At 42.0% G+C, this 22,412-nt stretch overlaps 1 protein-coding gene across 3 annotated transcripts in view; it reads right to left on the bottom strand.

The window, feature by feature from the left end:
- The window catches only part of TULP4 (TUB like protein 4), a 242,427-nt gene extending 222,111 nt beyond the window's left edge, over positions 1-20,316 (bottom strand). For all 3 annotated transcript variants that reach the window (XM_043593124.1, XM_043593125.1, XM_043593126.1), the window contains exon 1: positions 20,247-20,316. The gene's annotated coding sequence lies outside the window, so the exon portion shown is untranslated. The remainder of the gene's footprint in view (positions 1-20,246) is intronic.
- Between the last annotated feature and the right edge of the window lie 2,096 nt (positions 20,317-22,412).

Raw genomic sequence — 22,412 nt, 5'->3', positions numbered from 1 at the left:
TTCAGATTCTGTGTCTCCCTCTTTCTATGCCCCTCCCTGTTCACACTGTCTCTCTCAAAAATAAACATTTAAAAAAAATTAAATAAAGCCAGTATTTGCCTTACTTGAGCCAAAATTTCCTTCTTAGTCATTACTTTTAACCCACCTCAACTCTTTTTTTTCTTTAAAGTTTATGATATTGAGAGAGAGAGAGTATACAAACAAGCAGGGGAGAGGCTCAGAGAGAGGGAGAAAGAGAATCCCAAGGAGGCTCTGCATTGTCAGCGCAGAGCCTGACATGGGGCTCAAACTCACAAACCATGAGTCATGACCTGAGCCAAAACCAAGATTCAGATGCTTAACCAACTGAGCCACCCAGACACCCCAAGCTACCTCAACTCTTTTGTGGAAGAAGTCCAGGGTCTAAGTAAGTAAATTAAGTTCTCATCAAATAAAATTTCTCGTAAGCTGGACAGGCAAGGAAGTGAAACAGGAACGAATGGGACCAGGAATCAGAAGACAGAATCTGGTTGGCTCTGCCGGTTAGTGGCAGGGAGGCCTCAAGCAGCAGGCAGCTTCTCCAACCTCGGCTGCCCATCCGTATGTAAACGTGCAGACTATTCGCTCCACGCTTTACCAACAAATAAAAATCAAAAGTGATGTTCATAAAAATGCTCTGGAGAACGTAACATGCTTTATAAACTAAAAGGTGATACCTTGTCAAACTCACAATATTAACTTGATCTTTTTCCCTGTTGCCATATGGTATCACATGAAATTAGACCTTTCATATATGCTTTTCTGCTTTTACATTATTACTTCTTACTTGTCATTTTGAAGGCACTGAGTCTCCCCAGCCCTCAGAGCTCTGCATTTTTGATGAGAGAGGTACAGCTCAAGGCTTTCTATTTAAGATCTGACATTTCAGGGGCATCCCCCATGGTTTGTGAAAAGAAGCCCACAGAAGAAAAGGTCAGATGGGATACAGAGCTTCACACGACCTACATGCAACACTCCCAATTTTCATTCAACAGCAGGGCTCTTCCAGCACTATTTTAGAATACCACCTGGCTTTTAAATCATGTAAAGCAGTAACAAATGTTTCCTACCCTGTTGAAGGCAGGAAATTTCGCAGAGTAAGGAGCATGCTAGAGCAGCCGTCCAGAGGGTGTCTTCCATTGCAGCCATGTTTACTCAGGTGCTAATCATGCCCTTCCCCTTGTCCAAACCCCAGTAATACAGTATACTTCATACAACCTACATGTTCTGAGAAGGAAAACTGAGTTTTAATTTTAAATATACTCTAAGTCAAATGGGAAAAAAAAAAAACTCTTTTACAACTGATGTACAAATAAAGTAAATCACGTACATTTGGGAAGATAACAAACTAACACATTTATAAATTCCTAAATTCTCAAATGGCACTAATTCCCAGAATTATGAGACCACTCTTTTCTTCACCTTGCAATCACTAAGTGACACTGTCAAATCTCCTTGGATTACTGCAATATAGGCTCACAACCCACACAAAATATTCAATCCCAATAAATTCATAGAGGGCTCTCAAATTCATACAGGGGATCTGTGTGTGTGACCAAACAACTAAAAATAGGAACAGCTATTTTTCATAACCTCGGAAATCAGTGGAATGCATGATCTGCCAATGACCTGGCGGCCCCCATGGGATAATTAACAGCAAGGATGGACAATCCACTGATACATCCTTTTTTAAATTGATTTTATTTTATTCCAGTGTCATTAACATATAGTGTTATATTAGTTTCAGGTGAACAATGTAGTGATTCAACACTTCCATACATCACTCTGATACATCCTCATTTAAGTTAATGTGATGAAAAGTTAAAAGCTGATTTTAGAAAAAAAATTACACAAGGATTTTTTCTGATAGCAAGCTCTTCCTGTGCCTTTAAATTTTAATTTAAAATATTTTCTTTATATTCAAGTTTTCAGGAATACCTTCCACATCAAGCTACCCTGCTTAAACTTTGACCACAATTTCTCAGAGTTCAAACAATCCTGATATGAAAACAGGTTATAATCCGTTTTACTAAAAAAGACATTTAATTTTAGAAAAAGCAATTTCAGAATCTGTTTAACAGGTTCATCTCCTCAACGTACAGGATTTTTTTTGTTGGTAACGGTAGCATCTTTTTGATGGTAGTGTCTTGTTTTGTTTTAGTTGACTTTACTGTTTAGTTTTCCTTTAAATTTTAATACAAAGTTTATGTGGTTTCACAGTCTGGGTCCTTTCATAATTGCTAACAATTACAGGGTATCCCTGACACTTTTTGCAAATTATAGCAAGGAAATCCTTTCCGCTGAACCTCAATGACCTCTTCAACTACTCCACATCCTCCCACAGTTTGCCATGAGTGTCACCATTTTCTATGATCACTCAGTTCTTCCCAGAAAATTCTGGAACACACAGAAAACACTCTCTCTAGACACTTGGTTTAATATGGAAAACACGAGTGTTGGTGGCCATGTCTGCCACAGGGACTGAGGAATAGAGGATGCTGGTCTGTGACAGAAGAGAAGAACTAGAAGCATTGAGGGAAGCTAAGAGAGGGGGCCAGAGAGAAGGAAAGAGCTAACAGGACATTCAGGGAGTGTCCCAGTCTCTGGGTCGCATCCGAGACCCAGCTGTATCCCTGCCAATATTGAAGTACACAGCTCAGAAAACTTCCACAAACTTCCCTTCTTCGTGCAAGTTCAGTTAGGTCTTTTTTACTTATAACCCAAAAACCTCTAACTAATAGAGGGCTCCACAGTCCCTTCTATTGACTGTTTTGAAAAAGGCAAGACAGAAACCTACAGGTGGGGGTGACTGGGTGGCTCAGTTGGTTAAGCGTCCGACTTCAGTTCAGGTCACAATCTCACGGTTCATGAGTTCAAGCCCCGTGGACAGCACAAAGCCGGCTTCAGTTTCTGTCCCCCTCTCTCTCTGCTCGTGCTCACGCTCTTTTTCTCTCAAAAATAAATGAACATAAGAAAGAAAGAAAGAAAGAAAGAAAGAAAGAAAGAAAGAAAGAAAGAAAGAAAGAAAGAAAGAAAGAAAGAAACCTACAGGTGGTAGACTGAACCCAGCAGGGTCCGTAGCCAGAAGGCAACAGGTGCCACCCCAGACCTTGCTTCTCTGGCAGGAGTTACACAGGATAACTCCAAACACACACATCCTCACCAGGGCCGCCAGTTCAGCTCCTCTAGTTAACACAGCAAGTAATGCTACGTTACAGAAGTGAGCTGTTCTCTATTCTACACCCCTGCTTTAAGTATAAATCAGGAGACACGGAGCAGCTCTCAGAATACCACCGAAAACCACTCTGCCTGGAAGCAGAGCCTCCCAGGGCAAGAGCAGCAAACCAAACCCAGAGAAATGGGGGCAGAGCACCTCGATTCTACTTTGCCAGCTCCCAGACGGAAAGGAAGTATATTCCAGTTTAAAATCCAGAGGGATAGCACACAGAAATAGCAAGCATGCTGATAATTTTTTATATGTATTTGATACAGGGAAAAGCAGCATTCACTATTTTTTAAGTACTTAGTGAAAACATCATGGTGGTCACACAATAGTATGAATATACCTAATGCCACTGAACTATATACTTATAAATGATTAAAACGATAAATTTTGTTACCACAATTTAAAAGAAAAACAAAAAAACATGACACATTTAAAGAGTTACAGAAACAGACTGAACCCCTCAGTGGCAAACACCATGTACAGTGTTACATGGGACAGTCGTGTATGAAAGTAATGTGTTTCCTTGCCATGGGCAAGTCAGCACAGAACTGAGACAGACTTGATGGTCAATCTGGGCAGGGAGGCAAAAAAAGCTGTGGTTTTTCAGGGCATGGGGGTGGGGGCTATTGAACCCAAGCAGCCATCTCCTGAAATTAGTAATAATGAAAAATCACTCTACACAGTCTTATGTTCCCCCACCTCCTAATACCTGATCAGCGTGGTCTTAACATTACTAATTCCTAAGTATTTCAACATAAACTCCTCAGAAGTCACTGCTGGTTTCCTATCAGCCACAAACAGATGGCAACCCAGAAGAGTCCTGTTCCCATTATGCCAACTTGGCGGGAGGCTCACCTGCCACTACCTGAAACATGGATCCCTCCCACTTGTACACAGAAGGCTCCCAAACACAACTAAAATCCTGCCCGGATGCCCACTGATCAGCATCCTTAAAAGCATGGGGGGGACGTCTCATTACAACTCCACTAATTAATAAGCCTAGGGAGGGACTACATCACATCCTAATATAATTACAGGAACACCGCAGCCTCCATCGCACTTCCACTCTACGGTTCAGGCAGCTTCCCCGCCTGCCTGCACTGGGACGTAATCCAGTTTTGCGAACATATCCATATGTATGAGAATCAGAACAGATCTTATTATATCGAACCTGGAGAAAAACCTTTGGAGATGCTAAAAGTTCAATTTCAGATATATTAATGTATCCTTAAAATTTTATTGACAATGGAAGTATCTATCCTGTTTTTGTAACCCCAACACAGATTTCTCAGCTGCAATTTTTTACCTTAAATGATTCAAACCCTAAGAGAATGACAGACATTCATTCACAAATTATGCCTAAATTAAAAAACATGAAGCAGCGTGTGTGCATGTGCATGTGTGCGTGTGTGTGTATACTGGCAAGGAGGAAGAATCTGGATTATTTACTTCATCAGATTCCAACCAGAGAGGCTGTGTTTCCTGGATGTACTTGCTAATTGCCAGGGCCTTTACCACTGACTACTCCTTGCCTGCTCAAATAAAAAACTGACTCTTTGATATGTTAAGCAACGATTTTCTTTAGCAGGGGCAGCTTAACTATAGTTCACTGCCCTCATGCCATATTTAAATCCTTCAATCGCTCTTCTTTTGCAATAGAAACCAAAATCTTTAAACATGGGATACAAAGCCCAACAGGAAAAGGAATCTCTCTCAGCAATGCCTCTGCATTTCCTCAAGGAAGCCATCTCTGATGTGCTGATTAGATCAAATTCTACCTTTATACCTTGTACTTCTCCTTCATGGTATGAATGAATGAATCAATCAATCAATCCCCTGATCTGGTAGCTACTACATAGATTAGCACGTCTTTAGGTGTAAGTAACCAATAACCTCAACTCAAATTGCCTTAATCAACAAGGAAACTTATTTTGCATAACTCCAAAGGCAGGATGAGTGCTAGTCTCTGAGTAGTTTTCTCTGCTGTTTTTCTTGGCTCTGTCGTCTCCCGTGCCCTGGCTTCATGTTCAGACTGTAGCAAAGTGACTAGAACAATTGTAGGCACCACATCCTGACACAACAATTTTCAGAAGAAAAGGACTATCTAGTGTGGTCATTTTAAGGTTGAGAAGTTTTCCAGAACCTCCTGGCAGACCACCGTCACATCTCACGGGCCAGGACCAGGTTTCTCGCTTACCCCTGCAGCAATCACCTCCAGAGAATGGACCCAACAGGAGTGGCTGCAACACATCAGGACTTACCCCTGTGCTAAGGATGGATCACTTTCTCTGCAGTCAAATGAGGACAAAGAAGAGGTCTAAACAAAACCCAATCTCATTACAAAGGAAGAAGGGAAGAAAAGATGTTAGACCATGAACTCAACAGGTCTGCTAATTATCAATCTGGAATATGTGCTCTGGTCACCAACATTAGACAAGACTGCCAACAGAAAACCTCCACCAGCCTCACCTGCAGTGCATCTATAAAACTGGCAGAACCACTCATGGGGTGCCTGGGTGGCCCAGTCGGTTAAGCATCCGACTCTCGATTTCGGCTCAGGTCATCATCTCACCATTCATGGGTTTGAGCCCCATGTCGAACTGTCAGCGCAGAGCCTGCTTAGGATTCTCTCACTCCATCTCTGCCCCCTCCCCTGTACACACACTCTCTCTCTCTCAAAGTAAATAAATAAACCAAAAACAAAAACAAAAACTGGCAGGACCAGCTTGGAGGGGAGGCCACAGGGTGAGCAAAGGGATAAAAGAAAGACTGGTGGGCTGGTGCAGATTCAAGTCCCAAGACTTCTGATTAGCAGTTATGTGACAACAGTCAAATCCTTTGGCCTTGATTTTCTCATAAAATAAGAAAATATGTGCTTGCCATAATGTATAAGGTTGCTGCAAAGACCAAATAAAATGTAGGCATATGTGGAAAAATGCTTTGTAAATTAAGTGTTATGCTTATGTAAGCAATTATTATTACTTCAATGGAAAAAATCACAAGTCACTGAGAAAAATTGCAGGAAAAAAAAAAAGGCTGACTCCTATCTAGCCAAATGGAAGCAGTACAATCCACTGAAGGACATATGCTTTAAAAATTATATTCCAATTGGGGCACCTGGGTAGCTCAGTTGGTTAAGCATCTGACTTCATGTCGGGACACGATCTCACAGTTTGTGAGTTTGAGCCCTGCATCAGGCTCTGACCTGACAGCTCAGAGTCTGAAGCCTGCTTTAGATTCTAGGTCTCCCTCTTTCTCTAGCCCTCCCCCACTCTCACTGTGTCTCTCTCAAAAATAAATACAACATTAAAAAAAATTTTTTTTAATTATACTCCAATTGATTTACTTCTGGCTACACTGGAGGCTTTCCAGTATGACTGACTGATTCTAACAGTTGGGATGGAATGTAGCAAAACTACAGAAAACCAAAACCAGTGTCCTCCTTCTGCTCCTTCACTGATCTCTCCTCCTCAGGCCTGCACAGCCATCATGTTCTGACTGCTTTCTAGACAGAAAGGGTGTGTTTTCCAAGTCAGAAAAGGTTAAGAAAATTTTAGCACTTTTACTTAGAAGGAAGGCTGATTCCAGTGCACAAGAAGAAGCTACTTGTTACCTGTGAGAAAGCTCAGCCCAATTCACATCAACGTATTTAAGTTGAGAAGTTTGTAGACAGTTAAGTACAAAGGCATCTAAGGCCTTCCTGCCAATGTTATTTCTACCAGGCAATGTAGGCATGAAGCCACCCAACATGGCTTCTGTTTTACCTAATTCCCTGCCTGCCCTCTCCAACTCTTACTTCTGTTCATCTGTCTCCATTTTGGGCTAGGGTAGAGAGGGGCAAGGAAGCCACAGATATTGAAGAGTAAGACAGGCACTTGTCTGTGCCATCCACATTTTTCTCCTTGGGTACCACACCTCATTTGGCAATAAAGTCAGAAGACTGGTCATGCCTAGCACCAAGATTCTGAAGGGTGAAAGTAGTGATATGCTGGGTTTACCTTGATGTATAGAGCATAAAAACTTGCTCACAGTGAGGGTGCCTTTCTCTCCTAGAGTTAAAAATCAACAACATATCATGATTTCCCACTCTGGTCCAGGCAGAAGCAAAATGAGTAACAGCATGAGAACAAAGATACCTTAGGAATGGAAAATGGAAGCAGCACAGACAGTGTGGACAATTTGAGAGGCATCTCTAGGCCCAAGTTCCTTGGGTGTCTGTCACATAAGCACAACAGTGCCACTGCCAGGATCTATGCTCCCTGGGGGCACATGTGTCTGATAAGACCAGACCAGTAACCAAGAACATGATCCATCTAGGGGCGCCTGGGTGGCTCAGTCGGTTAAGCGTCCGACTTCAGCTCAGGTCATCTCGCGGTCTGTGAGTTTGAGTCCCACATCAGGCTCCGTGCTGACAGCTCAGAGCCTGAAGCCTGCTTCAGATTCTGTGTCTCCCTCTCTCTCTCCCCTTCCTCCACTCATGCTCTCTCTCTCTCTCTCAAAAAATAAACATTAAAAAAAAGAAGAAGAAGAAGAAGAAGAAGAAGAAGCAGCAGCAGCAGCATATGCTCCCTCTAAATCCCCTGCATGTGAGAACAGGCTATAAACATTCTCCACAAATGTGCTGTAAGCACAACTATTCTACAGAGCATGTTGCCGTTTATAGCCTCTTTAACACCCACCCCATTTAATGCAACGTAGCGCCCTGGGAGGACATTAGTGAAAACTCTGGTGAGATCTAAATGAAGTCAAGAGCTTAGTTAATAATCATACACCAGTGTCTCAGTGCCTGGGTGGCTCAGTTGGTTAAGTGTCCCAACTCTTGGTTTTTACTCAGGTCATGATTTCACAGTTGTGAGATCAAGCCCCGCATCAGGGTCAGCGCAGAGCCTGCTTGGGGTTCTCTTCTCTCTCTCTCTGCACCCCTCCTCCCAAAATAAATAAACTTAAAAAAAATAAATAATGATGTACCACTGTCTTAGTTTTGCCAATGTTCTGTAGTTACATAGGCTATTAACAGTAGAGGAAGCTGGGTGAAGGGCATACAGGAACTCCTTATACTATCTTTGTACCTTTTCTGTAAATCCAAAATTATTCCAAAATAAAAAACTTATTTTAAAAAGTTAATAATACTTGTCTGCTTAAAAGCAAGAGAGAAAGAAAAAAAATACTCCAAGGAAAACTTTCTAAGCAAAACATCAAAGTCAAAACACGGAAAAAAGACTGGTAGACTTGAATACATAGAAAACATATACTTTTATACATCAAAATGTGTCATGAACAGACTTACAGTTGAAAGGCAACCAACAAACTGGGAAAATATTTATACAGCAAAAAGGGGGGTTAGTATCCATAATATAGTAAACTTTTTATTTAAAGAAAAAAAAGACTACATGCCTAGATGCTCTATCTGCTACAACTGCTTTCACACATTTCAGATCTATAGCATACCCAAACTCAAACTCAGAGGCTCTATAAACCACATGTTTCTTCCCGTTCTAAGCATTAGCTCCAATTCCCCCTAGCCTGGGAGTTCTGCTAGAGAAAGCAAAGCTTCAATTCAGCGTTCCAAGAGGCAGCTAACTTCTGTTTAATTCGTTTGACCACTCCTAACCAAAGTCTCCTTCTAGAATCCAAAACTCTTTTCCTCTTTATGTTCTGTATGTCAAGCTTAGCTACTTGGTGCCCACAATAGTGAAAATAGGTCAAACCACAACCAGAAGTGAGAGCCCTGAGCAAAAACAAAGGCCCTGACTGGCAAACCAGACTCAAAACTTCTGTACCAGCCAATCAGGCGGTAGCCAAAAGAAAGCAGAAAGCCTGTGCCACAGGTAAACAGGCATCTCCCACTCAGAGCCCCACTTACTTGCATTTCTAGAGATAGAGTCAAAGAAAAAGCATCTTTTTAAACAACATACAGTTACATCTAACTCAGAAGTTTATATTCAAACCAATCTATCTTAGTAATTTACCGACTCTTGTTTTTTCTGTTTTTAAATTTAGAAGTAGGGGCACCTGGGTGGCTCAGTCAGCTGAGCGTCAGACTCTTGATTTCAGCTCAGGTCATGATCCCAGGGTTATGAGATGGAGTCCCATGTCAGGCTCAGCACTGAACGTGGAGCCTGCTTAAGATTCTCTCTCTCTCTCTCTCTCTCTCTCTCTCTCTCTCTCTTTCTCTCTCTCTCCCTCTGCCCCTCTCCCCTCTCCCTCTCTAATTTTAAAATTAAAAAAAAAAAAATTTAGAAGGGGACTGAGAAAATATATAGAGAATATATATATTCAAAGAGAGAATATATAGAGTAGTCCCCCCTCTTATCCTCAAGGGATACATTCCAGCACCCCCCCATGCCTGAAACTGCAAACAGTACTGAACTCTACTTATGTTATGTTTTTCCCTATATACTTACCTATGATAAAACTTAATTTATAAATTAGGCACAATAAGAGATAAATAATAACTAATAATAAAACAGAACAATTACAACAATATACAGTAACAAGAGTTATGTGAATGTGGTCTCTCCCTTTCTCTGAAAATACCTTGTACTATACTCACCCTACTTCCAGTGATGATGTGAGATGATAAAATGCCTATGTGATAAGATGAATGACGCAAGCACTGTGAAGGAGCTTTAGGCTACCAGAGACCTTCTGATGCTACATCAGAAGGAGGATCACCTGTTTCCAGACTGCAGTTGACAGCGGGTAACTGAAACCTAAAACCGCAGAAAGCAAAACTTCGGTAAGGGAGGACTACTGTACTTCTTTCGAGACGTCCCCATACATATATCACTTATACTCAGTTAGAATATTAAGAATATTAGCCATACTATCATATTAAAAATTAAGCAGCAGAAAGTTATAAATCTCATGCTACACTGAAGTTCCACATATAAAACAATATAGAGGCCCAGAAACAAAATATTTTTCACATAGAAAAGAGTGTGACCATGACTAAAACCACTGGACTAAAAACTCAGTGGCTGATATACAATGGAGTATTACTTGGCAATCAAAAAGAATGAAATCTTGCCATTTGCAGCTACGTGGATAGAACTGGAGAGTATTATGCTAAGTGAAATTAGTCAGAGAAAGACAAAAATCATATGACTTCACTCATATCAGGACTTTAAGAGACAAAACAGATGAACATGAGGGAAGGGAAACAAAAATAATATAAAAACAGGGAGGGGGACAAAACAGAAGAGACTCATAAATATGGAGAACAAACTGAGGGTTACTGGAGGGCTTGTGGGAGGGTGGATGGGCTAAATGGGTAAGGGGCATTAAAGAATCTAGTCCTGAAATCATTGTTTCACTATATGCTAACTAATTTGGATATAAATTTTAAAAAATAAAAAATAAACATTTAAAAAATTTTAAAAAAATTCAGTGGCTGAAAGTTTGCATCCCAATTGATTAACTCTCTTCTCCCCAATATTGGGGATCGCTATTGCCTTACTTATATGGAGCTTCCTATGCTCTGAGATGGCCCACTTCTCAAAATCAGTATGTGGTAATAGCACTTAAGGCCAGGTGGACACAGAATTAAAACAAAGGATTTAAACCAAATCCTCACTTCTAGAAGCTCATTTGTGATCTAATTTGTGAATAAGGCCAGACTCCCCAGCACACCTCCTTCTCCAGACATATCACTTGGGTCCACTTTACCACTCATTAGCATCAAAGGAGGTTCAACTCAAACCAATTTCGCTAGAAATTAACAATCCAGTAGAAGGTTTGATAATAACAGACTAAAATTAAAAGGTTGAAAGTAATTGGTTTAAATTGACCTCCACAGATTATTGGTATCTGCCACATGATAATGCTTACCCCGATTCCACAAAAAGTTTTGGCTGTCTTCTATTCGCCAGAGAAACAGAATGATTCCCCAAAACCAAACACTTGCCATCTCTCCATGTCAGGTGAAAGAGAAAGAACTTCACCATATGAACACAGGCAAAGGAGAGCCAAAGAGGCTGCATTTCTATGATCATTAGTTTAGCCAAGGAGACCACAGTTACATGCAACACACAGAATGTGACATCCCTAAGCTCTCAGAATTAAAAACGATGCACCATCTCTGAACCACACGATCAACTTTGAGACGTTTCTACTTATTTACAATAAACGTAATACATTAAATTCATAGAGAGCTGATTTCAAAGCACCTTATAAACATTATTGCTTCTTTATATCTCTGCAAAGGAAAGCATTTTTAGCCTAGGAAGGACCTCCAATGGTACTTAATGTTTCTGCATCACATTTCTTGCATATAAATACGCATAAGATACAAATACTATTCACTATATTGTATCACAATTTTTTTCAAAACATTAACTTTAATTAATGAAAAACCTAAATAAACCTATTTCATAGAACAATGAAACTGTGAGGCTTGTTAATAGCAGTGATTAAAGGTGATGTAATTAGATAAAACTGAATTATAGTGACAATTTGTGGGCTGCACATATCAGTACTTTGCTCTCCACTGACAATACACAGTCCTGGATGTCACAGCCATTACAATGGTGAGGAGGAGGGAGATGCAAAATCAAATACAAATAGGATGCCATAAATCCAAAAAGGCTGGGAACTGAAGCTCCAGTAAGCTATCACAGATACATTGTGGGCAGCAACCCAACCCTACACTGAATTTATTCCCAAGTACCTTAGAATCAAAGCTGGGTAAGGGGACAAAACAAGATGCATGCCACTTTCCTTCTCACTTCTGTTCCAGTATTTAAACTACTAAAGGAATAAGACAAGCAAACTGTGAGCTATCTTCTGCTAAGAGTTGTGTCTTTACCCAAGCATTTCAAATATTACAGAATTTATTATTCAGATATCAGAAAATTAGTCCAGAAAAGTTAACCTCCTAATGTAGGAAACCCAAGATTGGGTTTCTCATTTCATGGGAAAAGATGACATGAACAAAAATGAAAAAGGTTCAAACTATTTGTAAGGGCTGGAAAACCTCAGTGACCTGAGTCCTAACAACATTCATTCTCCTTGGCGATGCCCATGATTCAACCTCCTTAAACTTACTTCTCTAAATTAAAAACAGGTTATCATTTTTTTAAGACCTTCCTCTCAAATTTGACAAATGTCAATACACAGTTAAAATTTTCTGATTATTTAATAAGTCACAAAATTATGAATGCCTAAAATGCCAGCTTTGGTTGACCAGAGTTTTCATACACAGCATAAGCCTAACTTCCTATGCTGCATGTTTTGATATCATTGTTGGTGAACTATCCATCCGGTTTTGTGGCTAAGCAGGTATGTGCTGGTTGTCTGAAGCTTAAGAAGCTGATTATGTGCCAAGATAATCCTGTATATTCTCAGTATATGGTAACATCACCGCTTGTCAACTTGTCAGGAATAAGAAAACTGTCCCGGTATTAATAGCTCAGCCTGTTGCTCACAGAGGACCTCTGATACTACTATTTTATCACAATGATCAATAACAATGCCATGTGTTTTCCCCAGGGAGGTAACATATACTCGCAACAGCCCATATGAAGAAAAAGAACATAGGGGACAGTGAACACGGCACTGAACGGGTCTTCTACACAAGACTTGATTTCCCTTGCCAGAGACTGAAAATTATACACACACAAATGAGGAATAACTGCCTCAAGTTTAAACTTCTCTTCATTTTGTCATTTGTAAAAAAATTGGTGAAGGAAACGTTCAGCAGGATGAAAGAACTCAGTGACATCTGTCTATAACATTGAAGTGGAATTTGAAAACATTGAAAAAGTTTTTGAAAGTAGATACAAAAGAGACTTTAGAACCCAGTGTTCCAACCAGTAACTAGCTGGATCAACATCTGAGACTTAAAAGTAAAGGTGGAGACTTCTCTCATAAAAGATTATTTATTAAAAAGGCCAACTTTAGGGCACCTTGCTGGCTGAGTCGGTAGAGCATGTGACTCTTGATCTCAGAGTTGTTAAGTTCGAGCCCCGTGTTTGGTGTACAGATTACTTAACATAAAATCTTTAAAAAATTATTTAAAAAGCCAACTTCTTAGTGCTAACTAAACATGAGAAAGCTGATGTAACAAAAACTTTAACCCAGTATCTCTACCATGCCTATTCCAAGCTGGGAGGAGATATCTACGTATCAAGACTCTAAAAAGAGGGACGCCTGTCGATTAAGCATCCAATTCTTGGTTTCAGCTCAAGTCATGATCTCACAGTTTGTGAGATGAAGCCGCAAGTCAGGCTCTGTGCTGCCAGCACAGAGCCTGCTTGGGATTCTCCGTCTCTGTCTTTCTCTGTCCCTCCCTTCCCCGCCCCCCCCCCCCCGCCAAAATAGATAAATATTAAAAAAAAAAAAATATATATATATATATATTTAAAAGACTACCAACAAGAGCAGAAATAACTGCAACAACATAACACCTTATATTATGCGTTTCCAAAGCCTTTCACATCCATTAAGGTCTAAATTGAGTCTTTAATTTCGTTTAAGTGAGAAATTAGTATCTTAAATTGTAGTGTGTGTTATCTTTCTCAGAGCTCTTTCACATCCATATTGACTCTAACTGTGCTTTTGATTAAAAATAATTAACAGTGAAAAAGTCATTCAAATAAGTCTATATTATCTGCACAGCACCTCTCCACACCTAGAGAATAATTCTCTACACTATACCATTACTATTGGAGGATGTCCATAAACACTACTTTTCAATTCTAATCTTAAAATTCTTTCAAGGGAGGGTATTGTTGACACCACATACGAGTACAAAGACTTCTATTCCTACTCATTGACATCAGAGAAATATATCTGATTCTGAATTAGTCACATTTAAAGAAGGGGCACCTGGGTGGCTCAGTCGGTTAAGCATCCGACTTCAGCACAGGTCATGATCTCACCACTGCTTGTAAGTTTGAACCCTGCGTCAGGCGCTGTGCTGACAGCTCAGAGCCTGCTTCAGATTCTGTGTCTCCATCTCTCTCTGCCCCTCCCCCACTCACACTGTCTCTCTCTCTCTCTCAAAAATAAACATTAAAAAAAAATTTTAAGGGAAAAATAGCTTAACTTTTAAAATCCACAAATAACCCAAAATTTTAATTACAACCCACTGTTTTCTATGAAAGCAAGAAACCAAATAGACTTGACCTGCTGGTATAGGTCTTACTATGTGAAAATGGGATGGTAAAGGGAAAAGACCAAGCTTATCAGAGTTTGCAGCAATTTATGGAAATGTAATTAATTCAATATTTCTAAGCAAAGAGCTTAATTTTCACTAAATACGAATTGACACTTATCTCCCATCTTCCTTCAATGTCTTCTCCTTTCTTCAGTTAAAAGTACCCCAACTCTCACTGTGACTCCTCCTGTATTCCATAATGTCTTTGTGAAACAACTGAGAGCAATCACACACACACACACACTAAAAACACCCCACACATGGCAAATTACCCTAACTAGGCCAATCATATTCCCTCTCTCCAAGAAGACTGCATCTTAAGACCCAAGAATGAAACCAGTTGGTGCAGTCTTTGAGACTTGGCGACCAGAAGAGACCATCCATTTGGTGGTTCCCAAAGCCTAGATGCTCAGAGGCATGGTTCTTGGCATCCAAAGCCTTGCTGTTCCGCATTTTCTATGCCTATATTTTACATAAGTGCTATGCCTTACAGTTCTGTAACCTGCCTTTGAATCAATAATATATCACAGGCATCTTTCCAGACTGGAAATAATATAGATCCAGATCTTTATTTTCAATGGCTGCCTGGAATGAAAGTACAACCTATTTAATCAATTCCTTGCTTATTTACTATATAATTATATACAGTAAATAGTTCCTTATTACTAACATAGATCTTTGCTAACTTTTCCTACTATATATTTCTTTAGGATAAATTCCTAAATATAGATTTTCTGGATTAAAGTTTATGCAAGTTTTATATTTTGATACATAACAGCATTTAGAATGAATGCATCAATTTGTATCTCTACTAAAACAGAAAGTACACATTTCCCTTCATCTTCACCAACACTGGAAATTACTATCCACCTTATTCCCATTTCAAACTGAGAGATGCCCAAATATTAAGACTATAAGTAGAAGTTACAGAAGTAATCATAATAACATAATACTTTACATACAGTAAGTCTATAGTTTCACATCCAGTAAGGTGTAAATTGAGTCTGAATAATACTGCCAATACAACAAACTTAAAATGGTGTCAAGGGCACCCGGGTGGCTTAGTTGGTTAAGCATCTGACTCTTGATTCCCAGTCAGGTCATGATCCCTCAGTTGTGAGATCAAGCCCTGCACCAGGCTCAACATGGAGCCTGCTTGGGATTCTCTCTCTCAAAATAAATAAATAAACATTTAAAAATTGGTGATGGGGCACCTAAATGGCTCAGTCAATTAAGCATCCAACTCTTGATCTCAGCTCAAGTCTTGATTCAGGGTCATGAGTTCAAGCCCTGTGCTGGGTATGAAGCCTACTTTAAAAAAAAAAAAAAAAAAAAAAAAAAGCACAGTAGTAAAAAAAAAAATTTTTTTTAATTAAAAAATGGCATCTTAGCTGGCTTAGGCTGTCCGAACAAAATTCCACAGACTGGTTGACTTAAACAACAGAAGTTTTTCCCACACAGTTCTGGAAGCTGGGAAGTCCAAGATTAAAATGCCAGCAAGGTAGGTTTCATTGAGGCCTCTCCTTTGGTTTGTAGGCAGTTGCCATCTGGCCATGTGCTCACATGACCTCTTCTTGGGCATGACTGGAACAGGGGTCACCAAGCTCTCTGGTGTCTCTTCTTATAAGGACACTAATCCTATGAGAGCTCCACCCTCATGACCTCACCTAACCCTAATTACTTCTCAAAGGCCCCATTTCCAAATACTACTATACTGTAGGTTAGAGACTCAACATACAAATTCAGGGGAGACACATTCAGCCCACAACAAATGGAATTTTATCACACTTTTAATTTCATTTCTTTAATTACTAATGAAATTAAGTATTTTAATACACTTATTGGTCATTTATTTTTCCTTTTATTCCCTCCCTTTAAAAAATGGTCTGTTCTGATTCCAAATCTGGAATAGGAAGGGTACAGGATGAGCCTGGAACATCTCATCATACCAGAAAGCAAAGAAGCTACTAGACATTATTAGAGGCATGTCATAAGGACTTGGAGCCAACCTGACTAAGCTTTAGTCAAAAAGACAGGGCAGTGTGAGCATCAAAAGGAAACTAACTGAAATACATCATAAATGCTAAATAGAGATGTTCATAAAGATACTAAAAAAAAAAAAAGAGAGAGAGAGAGACGCCTGAGTTGTGGCTCAGTCGGTTGAGCATCTGACTTTGGCTCAGGTCATGATCCTGTGGTTCATGAGTTTGAGCCCCATATCAGGCTCTGTGCTGTCAGTGTAGAGCCCGCTTCGGATCCTCTGTTGCCTCTCTCTCTGCTCCTCCCACACACGTGCACACACACTCTCTCTCAAAAATAAACATTTAAAAAAATAAAATGATTATTAAAAAAAGAGATAAAGAAGGAAGCCCTCATCTGTCACCGTTGGAGTATGCTAGGGAAATCATTCATGATTTTAGAAAGTGGTAAATAAAGGGAAATACACATTTTCCCCCATCCTTCCTATACAATCCATACCTCAGGGTGAGCCCTATATATTCTTCCATACAGCAAAATATACCGCCATTATAACATTAACTAGGAAATAAGAACATCATCTGCATCACCTGCAAATTTCAGAAAGAGGCACCCTATGTCACAATCCACATGCAAAGGAAATGACAGGACCCAGCAAGGATGTAACATACGTATTAGTTTTATCCCCTATGGATCCTATTTTTTTAAAGGTACCGTGCATTAAATAAGTAATTTTCTTGTTGTAACACAAGTATCTATAATCTCCAGGGATAGCTCCCCATCATCATGAGGTTACTATGGCTGTTAACATTCAGTATAAAATTTGTTTATAAACAAAATGTGATATACACATATGTACATGGTACACACATACACTACTGGAACATGTATTATTCAGCCTTAAAAAGGAAGGAAGTTCTGACACATGCTACAACATGGACGAACCCTGAAGACATGCTAAGTGAAATAAGCCAGTCACAAAAGGACAAATACGGTATGAATGGACTTATAGAAGAGACCTCATGTAGTCAAACTCAGAGAGAAAGTGGAAGGGTGACTGCCAGCAGTTGAGGGGGAAGGGATGGGAAGCTGTTGTTCAGTAAGCACAATGTTTCAGTGTGGGAAGATGGAAAGTTCTGACCACGGACAGTGGTCCCGGCTGCACAACTGCATGCATGTACTAATGCCAGTGAACTATCAGGATGATAAGTTTCTTATGTGTATTTTGCCACACAAGAAATAGTATGTTTAGTATGTTAAAATTCAGTAACTGAATTAACATTATCCCAGCTAAATTAAAAGAAATTTTATACTTTAATTACATATTCCCTGCAGTCTCAGCAGCCTCACTAACGGCAAATGAACCGTCTCAGTACGGTACTATTGAAAATACTTTCACAGAGTCCTGACAAGGAGTCAATACGATACCTAAATCAGAGCATTTCATAACAAAAGTTTTACTCAGTTTTTTAATGAATTTTTATGAATCACATGCATTAGCTGGGCCACTCTATCTTCAATCTTTCTCCACACACAGAAAAGAACAGGAGGGAGACTGTAATTGATACTGTAAATGCAGTGGAACAGACGAAGAACAATATCCTAGCTTTAGCCACACACATGGTAGGCACTCAATAAATAAACATTCCTGATTCCGGATACTCCGTGAATCTGCTGTAAAACCAAAAAGAAAACCTGGGCTTCACATTCTGTCTGGCACACCAGCCATGTGAGAGGGCTGACATTCCACCCCAAGGAAGGCTGCTGTCTCTTTACCCTTCTTCCATTAGCCTGGATCTCAGCATCGATGCTGAAACACGTTTCACGCACCATGTATCCTTTTACGGATTAAAGAATTTTTTTCAATTCAGAGTTCGGGCGGGGAAACAATGTGAATAACCAAACGGCCACTCTTATGGCTCCATATGAAAAACAGAAAGTTCGTAAGATACACGCACCTCTTCTAAATGAAGTCAATTTTAAAGCGTACAGTAGAAAACACGTTATTATTATTTCTCAGACACAAGAAGCAATCCTGGCTTTCTGCTCTTACACCCCTGTCTGAAAGCTCCAGTGTGTTAAAAATTTTCCCCATATGACTTCCTCTAACTCAGGTCTACATACTTGTGACTCTAGAGGTCAACCACTTCCCCCATCACATGAAGATCCTGCTATTTTCACAGCCCTTACTAAAAGAGAGTACTTGAAATTCTTAAAGAAAATTCACATCCTCAAATAACTCCTTCATACAAATTAAGTACTATTCTTCAAATTGAGGGACTAAACGCTAGATTTAGCTACCCACAATTTATTCATTTCTGGGACGGTAAACTATCAAGAAATAAGGGGGACGCCAGTCTGCATGTGGCCATCATTGCAAAATGTTGAGATCAGCTTCCAAAACGCCCCAGCAGCCAGCCAGGAGTCTGGGCGGCTGCTCTCTGGATTGCAGGGTGGCTTATGTGCAAGGTGCCCTGTCACTTCATATCCATCACCACCTCAACCCCCAGCTCTCCGGTGCTATGGGGCCTGGGGACGAGCCCTCTCCAGAACCACAGCACCATTCCCAGGGGCCCTGCGGGGAAGAACTAAAAAAACTCCAGCTAGGAAGACATGGAAACCTGAGACACAGAGAGGCAGAAAGAAAGAGACCCCCACAAGGATAGATTTTTACATTGTTGAAAACCTTAGAAATAAATGGTTTTTCTCTGGGCTTTTTCAAAAACCTGCCTACTGGGCACCCGTAAGGCGCTGCTGGACTGAAAATGCAAAGAAGAGAGCCCCCAAAATACAGAAATCCAGGAAACCGATCCCTGCGAGGGAAGCTGATCGTCCCCAAGAAGACAAGTGTCCGAAGACTTTCCGATCACCACAGCAATTTAGCAGGTAAGTCACATCCATCCCCGGTAGGACTGTGTCACCCTCATTTCTTCCACAAAGCTAGGTGGCCCTCACCTTTCCAACCTTGAAGTGGTGTGACAGGAAAAAGTAGACACCTCTCTCTCTGCTAATTGCCCTAGCGGGTCAAACTTCAGAACCAGCATCATGCACTTTGTTTTCAAGCGCAGGGAGAAGAGGAAGGGTTGGTATTCTGAGCGGAATCTCCGTGATTTGCCAGAGGAAACAGCACAGACCAGACAGCAGAAGCGCCAGCATTTCCATGCAGCTGCCACGACAGGTGACCGGGCCGCTTTGCAGACACCCCGCTCGCTCGGGGGGTTTCACCGAGGTGGGGCGGGAAGGAAGGGGGAAGCAGGGAGGGAGACAGACTGGAGGACGAGAAGGTGGGCAGAGGCAGGGAGGGAAATCCACTCCATCCAGACGCTGGGGAGGAAGAGGAGGAGCACAGCCCCGTCTCCCTGGGGAAACCGTTTTAAGGGATTTTCTGTCTCCACAATTAAGAAAAAAAAAAAAAAAAATGGCTCCAAGCCAAACGCCTCCTGATTTACACACACACACACGCACACCAAGCTCTATTTCGCCCCATTTTCGTGTACGCTGAAACAAAAGGCTAAATCAGCAGCCAGCGCCGCCCGGAGTCCGGGGTCCGCCACCCTCTCCCACCGCGCCCTCGGGAGAGCCCACCCAAGGCGGCCCGCCCGCCGCCCCCCGCCCGAGCACCGGCCCTCCCGCCGAGCCGGGGCGCTGCCGCCCTCCCCGCCCGGCGCCGCCCGACGCGCCCCCCGCCCGCGCGCGCACAGGGGCCTGGCCGGAGCCTGGGGGCCGGGCGCCCACCTCGAGGGACGGGCGCCCGGCCGGGCTCGGGAGGGCGCTCCCGGCGGCGCTGGGGCCCGTCGCCTCCTCGCCAGGGAGGGCGGCAGCGCCCGGCCCCGGGCGCCCGTGACAGCGGCCCCGCTCCCGCCTCACCTCCGAGCGCCCGTGGCGGCGGCCCCGCGCTCCTCCGCGCCTCTCCGCCTCCGCCTCCAGCAGCCCCGCGCCGCCGCCGCCACCGCCGCCGCCGCCGCCGCCGCCGCCTCCCCCCCCGCGTCTCGGCCGAGTCTCCGCCTCCCTCAGCCGCCGCCGCCGCCGCCGCCGCCGCCGCCGTTGGGCCCGGCTCCGCGCCACGTGACCGCGCCACGTGACCCGGCGCGGCTGGCGGGCGCCTCCCCGGCCGGCCTCGCGCCCTCGCGCGCGGGGAACCCGCGTCCCGGCGGTTGACGCCTGCCCCCGGTTGTGCCGGGCGCCCCCCGTTCCGCCGCCCTCACCTGGCCTTCTGCCCCCGCCCGGCCGGCCACCTGCTCCCACTCACGAAACCCCGAACTCCACAGCCCCTGCACGCTCACACGAACACACTCACGCGTGCACACACGCACACGAGCACACACCGGCGCTCACAAGCGCACGCACTCACACGAGCACACACCAGCCCTCACGCGCGTGCACACGCACATCTCGCAGCCCTCGCCTTTCAGGGCTACTTCACAGCCTGGGACAACAATGAAAATAATTCAAGCAGTCCCGTCTGGACCCACCTAACTTGAGAAATCCTTCCTACCCAGCAACGGGATGGTTGTGTGCGCTGCCCTAACTTAATGTGAGCCGGGAGTGGACATCACATTTCGTCTTAAGTTGAAAGCCACTAGCAAGCACAGATTTGCTTGTGCTATGAACCAATGTAGATAGTCATTCAGGTGTCTGTGATGGTGATCTCAGACCTCAGTATTTTTTTTCAGTTGGTCTTACAGAGAAAAGACTAGAGAGCCTCGTTTTCACTCAGAAAAAGAATTCACAGGTTTTCTGCCCTATTAAGTGGATGTCCTGCAAGGAACGCAAACTTTATGCATCTGTCCATTTTCCATCATGCACAAAGAAATAACATTACTGATTGTGTGACTATTCACATATGTATAGTTTGGGTTTGTTTTTTTTTTTTTTTTTAAATAATGGACAAGATCAGCATCCTTGCTTCCCGGAGCCCTATGTAGTTAAGTATAGCAGCCTCTCTTTGAAAGGGTTCAGCCCTTTTTTCTAGTTTGCCTACATGCCAAGTTTTTAAATCACCTTCAGATTTAAGAATTCCTGCTTCTGTGAAAATTTTTTAAGTAGGCTCCACACCCAGCGTGGAGCCCATCGTGGGGTCTGAACTCAGACCCCTGAGATCAAGACCTGAGCTGAGATCAAGAGTTGATGCTTAACTGACTGAGCCACCAGGCACCCTGAATTTCTGATAGTCAGAAAAAAAATAAAGAGTTGGCTAAGGAGTCCTTTAATTCTGAAACTCCATGTCTATGGTTTCACAAATGTTGGAAAGTGCTGCCTAGACTTCTTTTAATTTCACGAAAGGTAATTTTTTTAATGACAATATTTGCCTCCTTCATGTATGCATGTAAGAGAAGTATTTATATCAGCATTATTTGGTAATATTTTATAAGCATCCCTAAAATTCACTTTGAAATATTTAAGGATAAAGCTATATTTAGGTCTTAGAGTACTTTAAACCAAAAAATAATCCTCACTCAATTCAAAGTAATGAGTATTATGCTTCAACTAAGGACTCAATATTACACCTAACATTGTTGGGAAACAAAAAGAATTATCTAGTATGGTTCTTACCCACAAAATCTAAAACCTCTAGATAGAATTACTTTAAAATATATACATAGGAGTGCCTGGGTGGCCCAGTCGGTTGAGTGTCCAACTTCGGCTCAGGTCATGATCTCACACAGTTCAGGAGTTTGAGCCCCGTTTCCGGCTCTGTGCTGACGGTTTGGAGCCTGGAACCTGCTTTGGATTCTGTGTCTCCCTCTCTCTCTCTGCCCTTCCCCAACTCACACTCTGTCTCTCTCAAACATAAAATAAATATTAAAATAAACTGTATACATAACGTATTTTTAAGTCTCTCTTTTTCACACACACACTCTAACTGCAATCTACATACCAGTATAAAAATGATTTAACAAATAACATCAGTCTACAACAATTCTTTCTCCTGCAAAATGAAAAAGCATTAATCTTGAAACCACTCTCCCAGTACCATAGTTTTCCCTAAGGCCCACATGTATAAACTCTCTTTTATCCAAGCACTGTTGGGGA

Source organism: Prionailurus bengalensis, chromosome B2 (assembly GCF_016509475.1).
Source record: "Prionailurus bengalensis isolate Pbe53 chromosome B2, Fcat_Pben_1.1_paternal_pri, whole genome shotgun sequence".
Classification (NCBI taxonomy): domain Eukaryota; kingdom Metazoa; phylum Chordata; class Mammalia; order Carnivora; family Felidae; genus Prionailurus; species Prionailurus bengalensis.
Note: the sequence above shows the minus strand (reverse complement) of the source record. Positions and strands in the feature narration are given on the sequence as shown.